At 37.7% G+C, this 9,719-nt stretch overlaps 1 non-coding gene across 1 annotated transcript; it reads left to right on the top strand.

Annotated features, from left to right (window-relative positions):
* The first annotated feature begins 384 nt into the window (after positions 1-384).
* Positions 385-489, top strand: LOC145557158 (small nucleolar RNA R71). Its single transcript, XR_014092214.1, has one exon. It is a non-coding gene; the product is annotated as a small nucleolar RNA R71 (small nucleolar RNA).
* Positions 490-9,719: the final 9,230 nt, after the last annotated feature.

Genomic DNA, 9,719 nt, shown 5'->3' with positions numbered 1-9,719 from the left:
CATTCTCTAATCATGCAACAAGAAGCGAAAAGAGGGTTAGAGTAAGAAGATGTACCTCTCCCCTTAAATTGGGAGGTAATATCTTGTGCTTGTGAAGATGTGCTTTCAAGCTCAGCTTTGATAGTAGCCACCTCCTTCCCTAAGTCCAAAAGTAGAGTAGACAATTCGTTGATGGCATTGAGTTGATCAACCGAGGCACACTCATTTGTTGACTCTTCCTCAACCTTTTGCCAACTCATGTAGTTCCTCACTACGTCAACTATCACATCAACAACCTCTTTCACCGTCTTGTTCATGATTGGACCTCCAGCTCCGGCATCTAAACTCGACCAACCTTGAGGACTCAAGCCACCATAGAAAATTTGAATTGTTTGGTAAGTTGGAATTTCGTAGTGAGGGCACTCTCTTTCATACTCTTTATACCTCTCCCATGCTTCATAGATATTTTTGTTAGGCCTTTGCTTGAAATTTTAGATCAAAGTTCTAGCTTCCACCGTTTTTTTGAGGGTAGAAACGGGATAAGTATCCTTTGGTAACATCGTCCCATGTTTTTAAAGAATTCGGCTTGACCTCCTTGTCCAACCGTTCCAAGGCTTCCCCTATGAGGGAAAAAGGGAACAATTTGAGCCTTATAAACTCTTGTGCAACCCCACTCACCTTAATAGTGTTGCAATAGTTCTTAAATTCCTTAAGGTGGTTGAGAGGAATTTCATTCGATGCACCACTATATTGTCGCCTGTCAATCAAGGTAATCATTGACGGCTTGATTTCAAAATCACTATCCGGAATCAATAATGGAGCAATCCCGCTCTCATACTTGTATGCACCCGGAGTACCCAACTCCTTCAATGTAACTCTTTGAGCTTCTCCCATGTTCACTTGCATACACAATCTCAAACAAAATTATTTGTATAACGGCTATAAATGTAGCATTAAGAAGATAATCTTTTTGTATTTTCAAGTTTTTGTGAAATAGACTCAACAACAATAACAATCATCAACGTCATTCCCCGGCAACAGCGCCATTTTTGACCCGAAGGCAAGACTGGGTCGTTGAAAACTAATCTAAACAAAATTTATAATCTCTCAACACACCCCTACAAAAAGCATAGAGTAAGTGGAGGGTCGAACCACTAGGAATGGGAAATGAATGCTAAAGTCAAAGCTAAGCTATTTCGAAGCAATAAAGTGAGGTGTATGTATTCAAAACAATCAAACAATCAAATTGAAATCAAATTTAACAAGCACAAGGGTTAGGATCCGCATGTACTTAGAATGGACATAGCTAATAGGTATTGGAGATGACTAAGTCAAGTGTTGCAAGGGAAAATCAACTAAGCAATCAAGAGAGTAAGGTATGCTAATCTCCTAGAGGTCAAGCTAGCGCCAACTACGAGAGACTCTGACTAGGAACCTTGCAAACCTACTCAATCGAAAAAAGTAAGCCACATATCAATTTTTCGTATCAATGCAAGCTTACAATGCGTTCTAGTGTAACAAATCAAAGTTAGCTACTCTTCAATTAATCACACACATGCACTTAATCAATCAACCAATTTAATCACAACATCAACTCCATCAATTTCCCCTAATTAGCATCAATCCATCACTCATACATGCTTCACCATTCCATAGCAAGAGAAATACTCACAATCCATTGAAAATAAGATCAAAACTAAGCTAATCAAAAATTTCATCATCATCATATCAATAGCACTAAATCAATCACAAGTTCAATTCAAACTTGTACAATCAACAAAACAATTGAAATGATAAGCTGAAAATTGCATTAAAGTAAAAGAAATCCTTACAAACTTGCTTCAATTCAATGGAGGAATTGCTAGAATTAACAATCTTCAATCATCAATCAACAATCAAGAACTTCTCTCTCTACAATCTAGAGTTTCTTTCTCTAAAATTCTAAACCTAATTTTCTGAATTAATTCTCTAATGATTCTCTAATTATCCCCTCTCTAAAAATAGAAAGAAAATCTATATATAATAAAACTAACTAAGAAAAGTTAGTTAGATCGTCCCCAAATAAACCCATACAGGCGCGGCCAACCATAAGGGGGAGTGCGGCCACGCAAAACTGGGTACGGAACAGGGACCCAGACAGGCGCGCCCGTGCCAGATGGAGGCGCACCCGTGCCACCAGGCCGCGCGCCAGTGCCTGGAAGCAGGGGAACTCTCTTCTGTATTAATCCGATGCTCCTTGTGCGTTCCACTTGATGCTCTTGATAAACACGGAACCTTGCAGTTTCTAAACTCCATGTTTGCGGGTTTAAGACAAGAAATAATGCCCCCACGACTTGAATGCATAGCTCAAGGTCTTTAGGAACTTGCACTTCACCATGCTTGAGCATCAAACGGAATCCACTAGGTATTCTAATCAATGCCAAACTTGGGAAGAGGCCTCGGGAAACTTGGAAAACGACCTTAACCTTAAAAATAAAGGAAAACAAGAAAATTAAAGAGAAAATAACAAAATAAACCAAGAAATGCATAAAGAAAGAAATCAAACTAAGAAAATGCAAACTAAAAGAAATAAAGAGTAAAATCAAGGAAAAACTAAGTAAAAGAACTATAGAATAGCATGAAATTTATCCTAAAAAGAACCAAATGAGTGCCATAAATGACACTCATCATAAACGTAGAATGCGAGTGCCGAGGAGTCTTCGTTCCCAAGCTTGAAAACCGGCCCTAAATAAGTACGAAAGCATAAGTAAATAGATACGCTTATTTTGGAGACAAAAAGAAGAAGAAAGAACACAAAATATATTCGAATGGATAACGTCACCCTTAAACAATTTGTTCAATGAAGATATCGTTTGAACGAGCCAATTTGTTTTCGTAAAAATCAAAATGGCTCGTAATAGTAGGCGCGCGCATCCAAATCACTTGCGTTGGCTGGGGTCGTCCAATTCATTGAGTTGCGCGTGTCACCTGCTCGTAAAATTTTTTCTAATTCGAGCGTTTTTTTATATTTACCAACATTTTTTTGATTTTTTTTATGTTACTCTTCGAATATGACTCAAAATTGCAAAGAGGCAACTTCGTAATTGGGAACCTTAACCAAAATAAAGGAAAAAAAAGAAAGCTATCGTAACACATCGCATATAGTCACGTAATCACATAAGAATACCATAAGCCAAGATACACATAATGCCCTTCTAAGGTAAAAGGCTTGGGTGTCCAAAGTCACCATATCTTAAGAAACAATGCACGAATCACTCACTCAACGTGTTGACTCATGACATTGCTCTGTCAACATTTTGTTGACGATATGGGTGGGATGATTGTTATTGATTTCGGGATAGAAGCCTAATTTTGGCGACCACTAGTCAATGAACCATTCCCCAAAGTTTAAAGTGTGCTATGATTTTATTATGCATGATGCAATGTTGCTTGTTTGGTTTTTACTTTTGTCCAAAAGGAAGATATTATGCGTTCAAGTATCGCTCTCTAACTTAAGATTATCTAGGTTAACTCCCGTTACAAACCATAGGCAACCTAGTGTTGAAACCTTGGACCATAACTAAGAACTAATCTTGTAACCTCTGAGTCCCAAGTGGAGTAGCCACTGTAAGGAGGATGATCCCATCGTAAGGGGGTCCTTTCTTAGATGCTCATGGCCATTTAATAGCCTAGAACTTTACACTTGTTAGGGTGTATTAGGATTTGAAATCCTGACTGTTTGGGGGACCTTGAATTAGAATTGATTCAATCGACACGCTTTATTGTAAGAAACAAGTAGGAGTCGCCAATGAGTTTAGTAAAACCCATAAACCTCGTTCATGTCTTTCTAATCTTATTTAACACAGGATAGTATGTGGAATTAATTAATTAAATGTCCTTTTAAAGTGGTCAAACAACACTATTTTATTGATTAAAGTTCTTTTAAACAAGAAAAGTAAATGTGATTTATCTAAGTGTTCGGAACTTACCACTTCTCTTTGCTAGATCTCCATTTAGAACACTTATGGACTCCTTCTTGTTTTGGAACCTCCACCGTAGTAACAAAGATGAAGAGGGGTGAGTGTTTAGGACAAGAGGGTTTTGTAGCATAAGTTCACAAGAGTTTCTACGTACAAGAATTTTAGGTTAATTTATTTCTGTTTAACCTCGTATTAAGCCCCTATTTATAGGGAATTGGTGCAATTAAGGTTTTAAAAATTCTGTTGCAGCATGTGTCACGCGCATCTTGATGAGTTGCGCACAGTATCCTGGCGCTAGTGATTTAGTTGCACTGCTATGGGCTGCGAACTGAATGTCTTTCGCGCGGTTTTATGGTAAGATTCGATTCTATATTTTTATAAAATTAAGAATCTTCCGCGAGAGAATCTCTAGAAGTTGCGCTAAGTGTTGCGCGCGTCGGACCAACGCGACTCATTGAAATGCGCGCGGATTTTTCTGTGGCAGCATTAATTTTAACCTAGGCGCTTCTAAATCCGTCATTTATTTGGTCTTAAGCACGGGCTTAAGCCTAATTATGACCGGGTTTAGTTAATTGGACCTTTTTTTGTATTTGTTTTGGGTTAGGCTAGTCTTTTTGTGTCTTTGCGATTTAGCCTGTCATACATAAGCATTCTTAAATTTGATCCAACACGAAGATGGTTTTATTAATCGTCATTGCACTTCCAGTCGGGACAATAGGCCAAAAGTAGATGTCTACACTCATCAACAAGAAATCTCCAAGGAGCAAAACTAGCTGGTAGCGGAGAACGAGAGGGATACTATGGCCCGCCTGAAGCTGGCTTGGGATATGATCCACCCTGACGCCGAATGGGAGTTCTTCAGCTTGCGGTATTAGTATGCCACCTAGGTGTACGATGCGAGCAGCTTAAGGAAACGGCGCTGCCTCCCTTAAAGGAATGGGCCATGGCCCAAGGCATTGAGATTTCCTCGGACAAGGAGGATGAGTAAAATAACAAAGCTCTGGTTGACCCTAGCGAGGCTCAACCTGAGAAAATTGCAGAAGACCTCCCGCCCAACAAGAGCCCAGAAGTGTCTCCGCCTCAGCAATCTTAGGTTTTCTGGGGTAGTATGCCAAGTGTTTTCTCCGGCCTATGTGCCGTGTATCTTTGTAATTTACCGACTAAGGAGTGGGTAATTCAACAATCTCTTTTTTCTGTCTTCCTCGGATGCGTATCTGGTTAACATTATCACCCGGCCATGTGGTAAGGTTTAATTTATAAAATATGTCGGTTGAGTCGATTTTGTTCCATTTGTTCTGAATTTTTCAATTTTTGCATTTGAATCTTTTCATACATATGTATACTTGAATTTTTGCCTAACTCTTAAATAGCATGCGTCTACTGACGAACCGGCTGTACTTGCTCTTAGGTAGATGTGTGGTTGGTTTCAAAGTTTGATTGATTGACTTGGAACATTTTGATACTTTAAGGAGTATGGTTGTAGACACCCAAATGTGACTCCCCAAAACCAAACCCGGTGATGAGTATCTTTCATGTCGAATCATAATCGAATGAAGTGAAAGTGTGGAAAGTCTAGTGTTGCGGTTTAGCTTTTAATTCTTTTCTTTCTCTTTGTTTTTGAAAATCTATTTTAAGAAAACAGCCAATCCAGTTTGGCTTGGTTCATGGAAAGGGTCCAATAATGGTATAGTTGGATGGGGCTTGAAAAGAGCTTTCCAACGATATATTATAAGCCCAATTCCGATGAATAATGAGGAAGTTATGACCAAATTACTAAACTGGGCCTTGTTTGATATTTATATGCGGCCCAATGATCTAGAGGAGGGCCTAATATTGATTTATCGTTCCTAATGCAATTAGAATTGATTTTAGTCTTCTAGAAGGTTCTTTTCATTCCTAATTCAATTAGCATTGATAAATTGATTTTGGTTGACTTTTTAGAGTTTTAATCAGAATAAAAGAAGTGTTTTTAAGGAAAATACGATTTTGCCCTTCTGTACGGCTAAATTTTATCAAAATTAAGAAAACGCGCGCGAGAAAACGACTATTAGCGCATGACGCTAGTTATTATCCCCTCGCGCTAAGGCTTGGCGCCCGGCGCTAGCCTTTAGCGTCTGACACTAACCTTCAGCGTCTGGCGCTAATGTCCAGCGTCTGGCGCTACTGTCCAGCGTCTGGCGCTAATCGTGTTTTATTCTCGTTGAAACTCTGATTGGTTTTTCTATTCGTCCGGCTGATTTTCTCTATAAATAGCCTCCTAAAACCTCTGTTTTCGATCATCAATTCTCATCAACAACAATTATTTCTCTTATTCTCTCTAGTTTTCAAGATTTCTCTCTAAACTAGCCTTTTGCATACAAAATTCTGCATTCACAAGATCTAGAAACACCTAACCAAGTTCGAAGTTGCCTTCTCCCTAGACGTGAAAGGCTTGATATTTCTGAGGGTTTGGTCCCAAATCTTTATTTCAATTATTTAATTTAACTGTTTGATTATTATTTTCCTTGAAGTTACTAACGCGTGTATTTTGTTATTAGAAAGAGATACGAGGCATCCAAGTAACTTCTTTAATCGATTTATTGATATTATGATTCTTAGAAATCATGTCTAGGTTATTGTTTTTATTCCTAGTATCATGTCTAGGTTGTTATTATGATTACTAGTGTCATGTTAGCGCGTTTTGATCTTCCTAGTATCATGTTTAAGGTAAAGAATGAGTTCCTTAAATCAATTTTGATTGTTTTGATGCTTCCTATTTTCTTTCCTAATATTTTTGTTAGTATCATGTTAGGGCTAAAGCATTGATTTTTATTATTTAGTGACATGCTAGGGTTTGTTATTAATCTTGTTAGTATCATGCCTAGGATCTTGCTATTAATATTATGCTTTAACATGATTATGATTATTTTAATTATTATTATGATTTATGATGATTATTTGTTATTATTATTATGTTGCTTAATTGTTATTGCTTGATTACACCTTTTATGCATGTTTAAAGGGAATTTGTACTTGTAATCACGCTTAATAAGATAATTAATAATCTTGTTTAGGGTTAATACGATTATAATTCAAGTGATTGCCAATAATAGATTTATTTGTGCATTAATATTCAACCAACATAGATAAACAGGTTTAGGGTAATCCTATTGATTGCATGTTATTAGAAAGCGCACATGAATACGATCAAAATAAAGTAGAGGGCTATTATTAGGGCAGGTTCAATCTCTTTTAGGTTGGATTTGTACCTTCATCCCCGAACTACCAGTCATGGTTCCAGACCTATTGGAGTTGACAATCGCCTGGATCGTTAAGGGGTGTAACCTTCACCTTGTGAACGGTTTACAAGTTCCTAAAACTTGTTTGCAACTCTTTTGCTCTATCTTTTTTCCCTTTGGATGCCACCGTACTTTAGTGTATGATCACAGTGGGGTTCAAGCTAGGGATAATGCTTGAAATATTCCCTACAGTTTTTTGGCGACTCTACTTGGAGGATTTCCATTTAAATTCCTGAAATTTATTTCTGCAATGATTTAGAATCAGTGGATGAGACTCGAAAAGTTCTAAGTATTTCAAGTGCGTAATTTTGATTAACATTATTGTCATATGAATAAAATAGATGTCATTGGAAAGACCATCCGTAATGAGTTAAAAACATAGGATTTTTACACGTAGGAAATTTGAGGAATATCTTTCACAACTAGGATCGAAATAATGTTGCGCGAAACTGGAAAATTTTATCGAGCACAGAAAGCTTCTAAGGCATGTAGGAACTAGCATCAGAAAACATAGTCTAGCGCCAATTCTTTGACTCTAGCGCCAGGCGCTAGAGCCAAAGCGTGGCGCCAGCCTCTGTTCGCTGGCGCCAAGTTCTTCCAATGCCGAGCAAGAAATATGCGTTCTAATTTTGACTAGTTTTTAGCACTGTTTGCTCGATCCTACTTCCTGATTGAGTTTTTCTCACTTTATATGTGTTCTACATATGGACATAACCCTTGGGGAATTCATGCTCCATCTACCTGATTTAACGCTCTGTGCAACAAAGGGTACATCCGAGAATGTCGAATTCACCAAACCATGGAAGCGAGTTTTTTTTTTTAACTCACGGTGTCCCATCCACTCGCGCCAACCCTTCACGGTTAGACTTCCGCGCGGTGCATTCGGACAATTAACCATGGATCCTCTTTGACTAACCCAATCCCGAACTTTAGAGAACTAAAGCCATGGTTAGGTTGCAAACTCATTGGATCATGTTGTGACTACTTGTGCATATCTTACTTGTGCATACTTATTATGTGACTAACCTAACCGTTTGGTTTGACTTGTGTTTGTAAATAAATCTTAATAAACTAATTAATGACTAAAGGACTTTGCCTAATTAATTTGAGCTAATAAATATACCTTAAAATCGAGTCATAATTCTTTTGAGTCAATCTAGATTTTTATTCCCGTGTATTGCACAAGCGTCAACTTGTTTTGATCATAGCCGGAGTTCTAAGAAGAACTACGAGTCGTAGAATATATGGGTCTGTATCCCCGAGTTTAATCTTTAATTTGGCGTTGGTTTCATCCCAATCAGAGTCACAGATCAAAAGTTATGACTAAAATACCACAGTCTGTCCAGTTTAATGCATATACATGGAGTCTTAACTTAGTCTTTGTTCGAGTCTAGTCACATAGTCTAGCCACATGGTCATGACACAAGTCTTAACATGTCACTTGCACTAACAATAAAGCACCCACTAATAAGTATATGTCACCATGACCATGTCTTAGGTTCATGCATGAGTCGGCTCTTTCCGTCATTTAAATTGGGGGTACAGTCTATTCCTAATTTCTTCATATCCCTCCATCTACATCATCTTTCTTCACATTATAACTTTCATTCTTTCTACTTTCTTCCATCTATGCATGTTGAATAGAGTTGAGTCAAATAATTAACAATGAATATCCCTAATTTCCTTACCACAGTACTTGGTCAAGGAGAGAAGGGCGATTAATCAAGGACAACACCTTTGTTCATGTCTTACTTTTTGATAAACCAATTCGTCAAAAGAGAAAAGCTAAGAAGATAATGGCAACTCAAGAATAAGTCAACGAACTTAGGAATCAATTGACTACTGTGAATGAAGCATTTAAGGCTTTAACCCTCAAAATTAATGACCTTGTGAAGCAACAACAAATGGAGCTCATGCAAGAAAGCTTGAGCAAGCTATCTAGTGACTACAAGTTCCAAGGCATTAGTTCATAAGGGGTCTCGCTGGACAAGGAACTTCTTCCGCATAAGTTCGATGCCATTGACATCCCTAAATTCAAGGCAACAGATAACCCTCATCTTCACTTAAGAGCCTTTGAAACCATAATGAACATTAAGGAAATTGATAGGAAAGTCTTTCATTCCTTGTTTTCTTTATCTCTTGAAACTGTTTGTCAACAATGGTTCTTTTCCCTTGATAAAGAGAAAACCTCAACCTGGGAGTCAATAACAAATGCTTTCATTGATAGATATAAGTGCAATATTAAAGATGAAATAGACCACAGACAACTTGAGATGTTAAAACAAAAAGAAAATGAAGGGTTCACTTCTTTCTTCAACAAATGGAGGGAAACTTCTGCTAATATGGTTAAGGTTCCTTGATCGAAGGTAAAAGTAGGTTGTTGGGTCTACTAACCCTAACAAAATTAGAAATTTATAATAGCTAAACTTACACTAAACTAGTTAGTGGCAAGTAAAGGGTCGAACCCAAAAGGACTAAGTGTATTAATTTGTGCTAACTAGAC

This window comes from Chenopodium album, chromosome 8, assembly GCF_948465745.1.
Source record: "Chenopodium album chromosome 8, dcCheAlbu1.1, whole genome shotgun sequence".
Lineage (NCBI taxonomy): Eukaryota > Viridiplantae > Streptophyta > Magnoliopsida > Caryophyllales > Amaranthaceae > Chenopodium > Chenopodium album.
The sequence above is the reverse complement of the archived record's forward strand: the minus strand, read 5'-3'. Positions and strand labels throughout refer to the sequence as shown.